The following is a 9,146-nucleotide window of genomic DNA, read 5'->3' as shown; positions in this document are numbered from 1 at the left end:
CGCCGCGCGATGCCGCGTAAAGCGCCGGGTCCGGGGTGTCCGAGGGGGCGCTGGGGCCGGCTCCCGCCTGCAGGGGCCTCGGGCGCGCCAGTGGGGGGCGCGGCCTGCAGACTTGGGGTCTCGGGAGGAGCGTGCGGCGCCAGGCCGGAGACCACCGGGCTGCCCTCCCGGGGCGGGCGCTGTCAGGTATGGACAGCTGGGGGCCACCCAGGGGAGGTCCCCAAGGATTGAACCACACCTCGTGTCTCGGGAGACCTAATGGTGTGGCGCTTTTTGAAAGGCTTGAATAGGTGGAAAACTGTCAAAACAAGTGTATTTTAAAGTTAAAAGCTGGCAGATTTTTCAGGCCAAGCGGTTGTGTAGCTAATGTGCAAAGAAATATTAGCTCTTTTACCCTTTTGCATCATATATATATATCTCATTAGTTTTGCTAGTATTTCCCTAGGAGCTGTGCAATGCCCACAGCGGGGAAGGAAAACTTCAATAAGTGTTCTCAGGTTGCTTTGATTTGCAAGCTTGTGCTCTCCTGCACTTTTGAATGTGGAAGAAAAGTCTCTCTTGTAGGATTTTCCATGCAGGATTCCTTTCCTTTTTCTCTGGGACCCGATGACGACCCGGTGATGTTTATTATTGGTTTTATAAGCATCTATTTAAATGTAGTTTTTGCACGAAATACTCCCTCTTGCCACAGGGTGTAGTTTGGGGATTAGAAAATGCTATTGGAGAAAGCTGCTAGTGGCTTCATTTTCCAAGAATGTAAGTCATTTCCTCTCTGTGATTTCAGAGAGTTGATATTTCACAGCATCAAAACTTTGTGGGGAAAGTTTTCCGAAACACATCTGCCATTAAATAAGCTTGTGACTTTGGGTTTTCTTCTTAAGAGCACTGCATACTTTTAGGCCCAGCTATGTTGAAGAAGAAGATTTTCAGATTCTAGAGAATTAGTTGTTTTAACAGCCAAGACCCACAAATGGCCTGCAGGATGGAGAGTGGGGGAGGGGAGAAGACCAGAAAAAGGCAGGAAAACAGATGCCTTCGCTGTTGTCTTCTGTAGTATAAAACTTCCAGCGCTTCATCATTTTCCTTTGGTGTGGTTTTGGGAAATAAAAGTTTTATGTTAAAAATGAAAAGACTCCACAGTTGTCAGACCACTGACATTTGAATGCTACTTCAGTATGTTTGTAAACATATTGGATTCCTATTTCATATTAAAGTAGACCTTTGGTAGGGTTATTAGATGAAAAGGGTCCCCCAGGGGGTATCACATATCACGTTATCTGCAGGGTATCTTCTCCAGAAAGCAGACTGACTGTAATATGAACTAATTTCCCCTCCTCTGAATTGCTTGTAAGAATCCCTGGGATCTGGCACTGAGGCGCTGCAGTGACCAGCGGTTCTTGCAGTGCTCATTTTAAGGGGCAGGAAGTCTTTCCAACCCCTCCTTTTTGGGGGACAGTGCGGGGGGCGGGGTTGAGATAAGAGATTCAAGTGCTCAATTTGAACTTGCAAGTTTGAAATGCCCCGGGCTTTACAGGAAAATGTCTTGAAAACAACACAGACCAAGATGAAGACACTGCTTTTGAAAACAAAATACCAATGTGCTAAGTAACAGTTTGGGGCTACAAGTTCTTTAAAAACTGTCACTCAACTGGGCTTGTTGAATTAGGGGGTGTTATAAAGTTTTTTCTAGTTTCTGGATTTTCCCCCCATGCTTAACTATGCTTATAAAGCTTGTTTGGCTTTCAGAACTTGTGACATAATAGGCTGTGTAGACTTTTGTGGCAGATGCTTGGAATGAAAGTTTCAAGCAGAATTGTTTTTGACTGAGCTGGCAGGTTTAGAGTTTAGCGTAAATGAGTTCTGTCTCACAACTAACGTTAATAATGGGATTCTTTGTAGTTTTCAACTTGGATATGGCACATTTTTATTTCTAAAATTGGCCTTTTAAAAAAATAAACCTGCAAACAATTATTTTATTACATAAAAGCCAGGACCAAGAAAAGATTAATTCAGTCCAGATGTAAAAATGTATGTGAATTTTAGGTTTGGATGATCTCAAAAAGTTTTCCCTTTTGTTGATGAGGCTGCCTGGGACCCAGATGGCATTCACCAATTACCCCTTAGGTAGTTTTCTAAATTGAGAACCCAATTTCATGGGCTTTCTTTAGGATAGAAAGGTTTTCTGCATGTATGTAGAGATGATTTTTTTCTTATTATTCATTAATACAGACCTCATAAAGGATCCAGTTTGGGACATGAAGCCTATTCCTTTCTTAAGTGGGAAAGCAGGAATTGCGTATCCTTATTGGCAAAGTTAGTGGCTTTGCTTTCATTTATGCAGTTCCAACTTTCTTCTTTTACAGGGGGAAAAAAGTTTTAGGTGTGTTTATAATCTTCAATAGAATCCTGGTGTAATATAGTTTGCTGTGGTTTCCAGTGTAACAGTTGGTCCTTATATGATGATCCTCAACTATCTACTGTATTTACCTCCTTCCCACCCCAACAAGAAACAACAAACACAACTTAAAAGAAAAACATTTTAACCTGTACTCCCAACACCAGAATTATAAAAGGTATGTGTTGTGCCCTTACAATGACATGTATTTTAGGAAGTCTCTGTATGATTGTATAATTACACATTTTGGGAGTTTGCTACATTATGATTGTATATAAAACAGAGGGAGACTAGGAAAGATTTAATGGAGGAATTTTACAAATAGTGAAATTTTAGTTATAATGTACCTTCCCTAAACCCAAGCAGGAAAAATGGTATTGTTGGCTTCTGTGGTTAAACTTTGATGTAGAAGGTAGTTAAGAGGGCTTTTTGAATTGCACAGTATCCTGGAGAAGTTCTGGGGGCCTGTAAAAATAAGTAGAGCGAGTTGAAGGCATAATTTAAGAGAAAGGTAGAAGTGGAATACTGGGCACTGGGTTGCAAGGAAAATTTAAACTTGGAAGGATAAGTATTTAAAACAAGGCTGAGGTGGGGAGAATTTTCAATTAGCAGGTGAAAATTAAAGAATAAGATCTTTTTTAGTTGAAAAAGTATTAAAATGATTAGAATCAAGGTACCCATAATGTCTGTAGACAGCATGGGAATGGACTACTAATTGGTATTTATTCTGGCAACGTTGTCTGCCTTACTGTTGAATCCCTAGTTTGATGTCAGATAATGTACAGGGACTGAATACTTGTTACTGCTCCCCACCCCCTCAAAATGCGACTTCCTCTTCCAAAGATTGGAAATATATTTTGCCTAGGGGCTAATGATTCTACAAATACAGTATTTAATTAGTCCCGCCCCCTGCATTTGGGGAACTACTGGTACCTGTCGCTATTCTGTAGGACCAAAAGGGACCCAGCAGCAGTAATGACTAATGTTGCAGGATTGTAAAGTTTTGGGTAAAAACAAGTAATCTGTGTTGAATACCTTACATGATGTAGTGGTATAATTACTACTGATGCAGGTTTGTATACTACACTTGCAAGTTTGTATACTCTCGCTCTTTGTGAGAATCAAATGACCAGTCACATAGTTCACCATAGTGATCAAAGAAGGATTATAGAACACTGAGAAGGGGAAAGAAATCATTGATCTACCAGCCAGTTGTATTACTTCAGGCAGACAAAAATGTGCAGAAACAATTCACAGATGAGCCACATTGAGTCCCAAGGAGAAGGCATTGTTTTCCCGGAGTTTTCTTGGAGTTGTCTGTAGCACAGAATTTCCTTGAATGTTTTTCTCACCTGCATGGCCTTTCCCAGCAGAAGTCAACCTGTACAGCAGGGATCTCGGCGAGATTTGGTCATTACCAGGTCACTGCATTAATGTGCTGGTAATTGGGTTGATGCTGACCAGATGTATTTAGAAACTTTGTATTCCAAATGAGTCATCCTGAGATATCCTCAGATGTTTTCCACCAATATTTAGTACTTTATTTAAAGCAGTGCTTTATATTAATTTAGAGCCACAGTTTCACGTGAGAAAGGACATTATAAAAATAGAACAAATTTCAGCAGCAGATCTTAGGAAATGAAGTTTCTCACTGAGCTTTTCAGGTAGTTCTCTCTCTAGTCACATTAAATGAAATTAATTAATTTTCTCCCCACAGGTGCTATACTTGTGCTATACAGTTTCAGTAGATTTTTTTTTCCCTTCTGGTCCTTGTCGCTTTATTTCTTTGAACTTGTTATTGAATTAAAACAGAACCAGAAAAATGTACAGATCAGAAGCGTACAACATGTAACAATCACATCACAGACAGGTGGGCAGCATTCAAGTCAAGAGACAGAACTTTACCAGCCCCTCAAAACTTACGCTTATAGTCATAACTCCTACCCCAAGGGTAACCACTCCCCAGATTTCTAATGTCCTAGCTTAGTTTTACTGTTTTTTGGACTGCATTTAAATGCAGTCAAATATAATGCTGTTTCTTGGCTTTGTTTTGTTTTGTTTTTGCGGGGGTGGGAGGTTGGTACTGGGAATCGAACTCAGGACCTTGTGCTTGCTAGGCAGGCACTTGTGCCGCTGAGCTATATACCCAGCCCCTTGACTTGTTTTTTGATGTCCTCTTTAGTGCAACATAATGTCATCTAGTAAGTCCAAACTGATAAAAGTAGGAGTAATTTTTGTTTTGTTTTTTTACTTTTATGAATGAGTATACTCGGTTTATCCATCCTGCTGATGGACATTTGGGCAGCTTGAGGCTACTATATAGCAGATAACCTTGTGATAACTCTAAAGAAAATTGAGTACTTTCAGGTTGAAAGGAGAATATAGGCTTCAGATTTTTATTAAAAACTTGAGATATAAGATATGGTAAAAAAAGAAATATCACAGTGTAAACACTAAGGGTTTCTTGCAGTCCACAGAGTTGTAGTGTTTTAGGGGTAGTTTGGAATATGCCAAGTAGCTGTTGTCCTATTTCAGTTGAGCCCTGGGGATGGGAAGAGGGCCATGGGCGACATCTCAGTGAGCCTATCATTTTGTAGAGGTGGAGGCCCTGGGAGGCTGAGTGACTCACACTGAGTTGCACAGCTAATGCTGGTGCCACGAGGGGAAGCTCCTTCCGACAGGCCAGTCCACCAGTGTGCTGGAGAGGGGCGGGAAGATCAGGATTTCCTGCCTACAGCTGTGCAGTCTTTGCCCTGCCAGGCAAGGAGAGCAAGGGTGCAAATGCAGCTCCCTCCTGTGTAGTTTAAGCAGGGAGTCTACGGGGAGCTCCCTGGCCTGGAGGAGAAGTGCTCTTGCTGGATTCACACCAAGGTGTCCTGTGGCTCTGTGACGATAGAGGTGGACCAGCCCAGAAAAAACAGATGAGGTAGAATCTCACTTCCACCTGCCTGCTGTGCCTCTGCCCTCGGTTCAGGGCTTTTGTGACTTCTCCTTTTCTTTTTCTTTCGTACTGGTGGGGCTCTTTAATGAGACCTTAGGCTGTAAGTTCCAATGAGGTGATAACCTGAGGACCTTGTTGATTCTTTATTTCACTGATCCGTAAATGATCCAGGATGGACCCTGATTTCAGATGACTGCTGTGTAAAATTTTTCAGAAGAGTTCATTCTTAAGAAAATGCTGTAAAAAATTCATTTTTTTGGACTCCTACCATTTATGATTCCTTTCTTTAAATAGCTTTTCCCTTCCTCTGCATCCTCTCCTTCCCCCATCAAGTTTTCTTAATTATCTCTGGAAACATCCAGTCTTTACCAAAGCAGCAGTGAAATTCTGAGCTGAGGTCTCTGACAGTCCCCGGGAAAGCACTTACTGTAAAACACAGGATTATGATTTCACTGAGAGATCTAATAGATAAAGCAAAGTGCTTGCAAAGGGGAACTGTTCATACACATATTTTGTTTCATGTTTCCCTGAAGAATAAAGGATGTTTTTTCATAGTTCAAGGAAAGGCTATTTCAACTTACGCTCATTTAGGTTAAAAAAAAAAAAAAAAAGTAAAATTACAAAAATTTTATGATAGTGGATATATCCTGCTTGAATGAGACTCTGCTTACAACAGCAAACATTTAGCATGTAGTAGTTAAATTTTAGAAATATGCTGAGCATAGGTCTGCAGTTCTTGACAAGTTGCTCAGTGACATTATTAAAAAAGGAGTATTAGATTTTGAAGACAGTATGCCAGAGAGACAGGGAAGTAAAATGGTAAGTCTGATCTTTGAGATCTGTCCTGTGGGGTCCAATTCCAGCTGTGACTGCTATGTGTGACCTTGGGGAAGTTAGGTTACCCTCTTAATCTCTATGCTGTCATCTGCAAAGCCATGGGTAATAACAGCAACTGTCTCACAGGGTCTTTTTGATGAAATAAATGATACATGTAAAACAGCTGGCTTGGTCTTTGACATACAGTTAGCAGTCAAGTAATGTTTTGTTGCTTAGGACAAAAATAAAATATGTATAGAGAGATTTATAGTTTTTCTTTGAGGTCTCTGAGGCTTTGTTTCCAAGCAGTGTATCAGTTTCTGTTATATTTTCTGGTTTGGTTTTGTTTTTATGGTAGTGCTGGGGATCAAACCCAGGGCCTTTGTACATGCTAGGCAAGCTTTCTGCACTAAGCTTACACCTCCAGTCCCTATATTTTTGGGTTTTTGGTAGCATTAAACAAGCAGCAAAACCTAGTACAGTGTTTTGCACTTGCAAATATTGGGTAGCCTGTGCTCCTGCATGAGGAACAGCTGGCCTGTCCCCTTGATTGCTAATTGATCGAGTTATTTTTCCTAATTCTTCTTCTAATTTTCAGCCGTCTCAGTCCCCCAGCTTTTCCCTGCTAGATAATTGTTTTTCTCCAGATGCCAAAAAGTAAATGTGCAGATTAAAAATTTTTCTGTATGGTGATTAATACTATGCAAAGTACTTTGGAATACCAGTGGCCTAAGTCTTCTGTTCATGTATCCTGTAGAGTTTCTTGTGAGTCCTTTTAAAGAAAACCACTATTACTTGGTATGAGGTCATTGTTTATTCCATCCAATACCCCTCCTGTTGGCACAGTTTATATAATGTGTGTCAAAACTTAAGATTTTATTGTGAGGATTAAAGCTTAAGATTTAAAACCATTCATTCAAAAGAAATTAATAATCTGAAAGTTTCAAAGGGAGTATTTAAGAAAAAGGAACTTACGCACACATTTATATCTAAATAGCATAATTACAAGCTCAGCCAAGAAAGGCACAGGATTCTGTAGATGAGTCAAGCTATATCATTCCAATCTGTTCATTAAAGGGTAGATGCCCTCCACCCAGGTAACTGTCCTTCATTCTGCATTTTATGTTTAAAATCTTGAACTTAGTAAAATTAATACTTTAAAAATATTCACTAAATCCACCCAAAACTAGGTTTTATGTCTTTATGAAATATTCGGGACTATGCTGAATACTCTATACAGTTCCTGCCAAAGTATATCATGTCTAGATGGAGAACAAAATCCATGTGTGTGGAAGAGTATTAGGTGTTTCCAGACAAGGAGAGTCCTGGTTTTAGGGAGCAGAGTCGATGTTGGTCAAATGTAGGGTGTCCCCATCTTGTCTGAAGTTTTTAGGTTTGTGTTAGGATGTGAAGTCAGGCTGAGATATAATGTGGGGACTTTTCTAGGAGCAATAGAAATGTTCAAGATCTGGAAAAAGACTCAAATATTAAAAGGTAACTATGAAATTGAAAGTGTTAAATGTTTTAATTTCTTTGTTCATTCTTGTGATCCATACCAAGTATACATGTGGCTGTGTTCAAGATCCTAGATAGGTCATGAACAAAATTTTAAAAAGCCCTGTCTCCATGGATGTTATATTCTGTTAGAAGACAAACAGTAAACATAAGAAGTGTCGTAGTCAGTTTCTCTTTGCTGAGACAAAATAACCTACACCCTCAGTTTACGTGAGAGATTTATTTTAGCAGGAAGGGCATGGTGGAAAGGTGCAGTTGAGAAAAGCGGCTCATGTCATGGCAGACAGGAAGCGGAGATGAAAGGGAGGAGCTGGAGCGGGACGTAGACTCTCGCAGGTCCCGCCTGAGTGACTGTCTCCTCTGACCAGACCTCACCTTCCAACAATACACTCAGCCGCTGACTGTGCCCATGAATGTAGGGCCCTCAGGACCCATTTACCTTCCAGAAGCCCTGCTTCTAAGCTCATGTGAGTTTTGGGGGGCTCATTCTTGATCTAAACCATAACACAAAGTAAGTTTCATTGTGTTTTAGAAGATAATAAGTGCAATGGAAAAAAGAGTAGTAAGGGACATTAGAAGTGTTGGGGAATGAGTCAGGGACATTGCAGTTTGCGGTACAGATGCTTCTCCACTCAGGGTGGGGTTATGTCCCAATAAACCCATCACAATTTCAAAATACTGTGAGTTGGAAACACATTTAACACACCTAACCCACTGACCATCAAAGCCTAACAACACAGTACACTGCAGAGCATCAGTTGTTTCCCTTCTTGAGCAAGTGGCTAATATGTTGCTGGTTAGTATCAAGAGAGAGTACAGGACTGAACATCACTAGTCCTGGGAAAGATCAACATTCACAATTTGAAGCATAGTTTCTACAAAATGCGTCTCAGTGTTACACCTTAGTGAAGTTGAAAAGTTGTAGGTCAAACCATCCTAATTCAGGGGTCATCTGTAATGTGGTTGGGTAAGACTCACTGGGAAGATAACTTGAAGAAGAATGTGAACCCTAAAGATCCCTGGGGGAAGCGTGTCCAGCAGAGGGTGGGCCTTCTGTGAGAAGCCCGCAGAAATGGAGCACAGAGAGCCAAGAGAACAGTAGTGGATGAAGTAAGAGCGCTTTGGGGATTTTATCAAGGACCTGCTAGACCACTTGAAGGACTTGGCTTTTTCTGAGTGAAATGGGGAGTCATTGCAGGGTCTTGAGCAGAGAAGGGAGGTGATTTGACTTGCGTTTTGGTAGAATCACTGGCTGCTGTGTTAAGGATAGAGAAATGGAGGAGGTGGTCAAGGATGAGCACCTGCTGTCCGTAATCTACTTGAAAGAAGCTAATAGCAGAGGAGATGATGAGAAATGGCCAAGGACGTGAGAGCCAGTAGCATTTCCTGAACAACTGTTGGAGGAGTAGGGGAAAAAAAAGAGATCAGAGTATCAGATAACACGGAAGCATTTTACTTAATTATGGAGTCGCCGGTAAC

The 9,146-nt window shown here is 40.9% G+C and overlaps 1 protein-coding gene across 5 annotated transcripts in view; it reads left to right on the top strand.

Moving 5' to 3' along the window:
* The window catches only part of Frmd6 (FERM domain containing 6), a 158,437-nt gene that overhangs the window by 86,270 nt on the left and 63,021 nt on the right, over positions 1 to 9,146 (top strand). Inside the window, exon 1 of one of the 5 annotated variants that reach the window (XM_013510330.1) lies at positions 5,143 to 5,321. The exons of the other annotated variants lie outside the window; for them this stretch is intronic. The gene's annotated coding sequence lies outside the window, so the exon portion shown is untranslated. Of the gene's footprint in view, positions 1 to 5,142; positions 5,322 to 9,146 lie in introns of those variants that run through there. 5 annotated transcript variants of the gene reach the window in all.

Source organism: Chinchilla lanigera, unplaced genomic scaffold, assembly GCF_000276665.1.
Source record: "Chinchilla lanigera isolate Chin_1 unplaced genomic scaffold, ChiLan1.0 scaffold00008, whole genome shotgun sequence".
Taxonomy (NCBI): Eukaryota; Metazoa; Chordata; class Mammalia; order Rodentia; family Chinchillidae; genus Chinchilla; species Chinchilla lanigera.
This window is presented reverse-complemented; position numbering and strand designations above follow the sequence as displayed.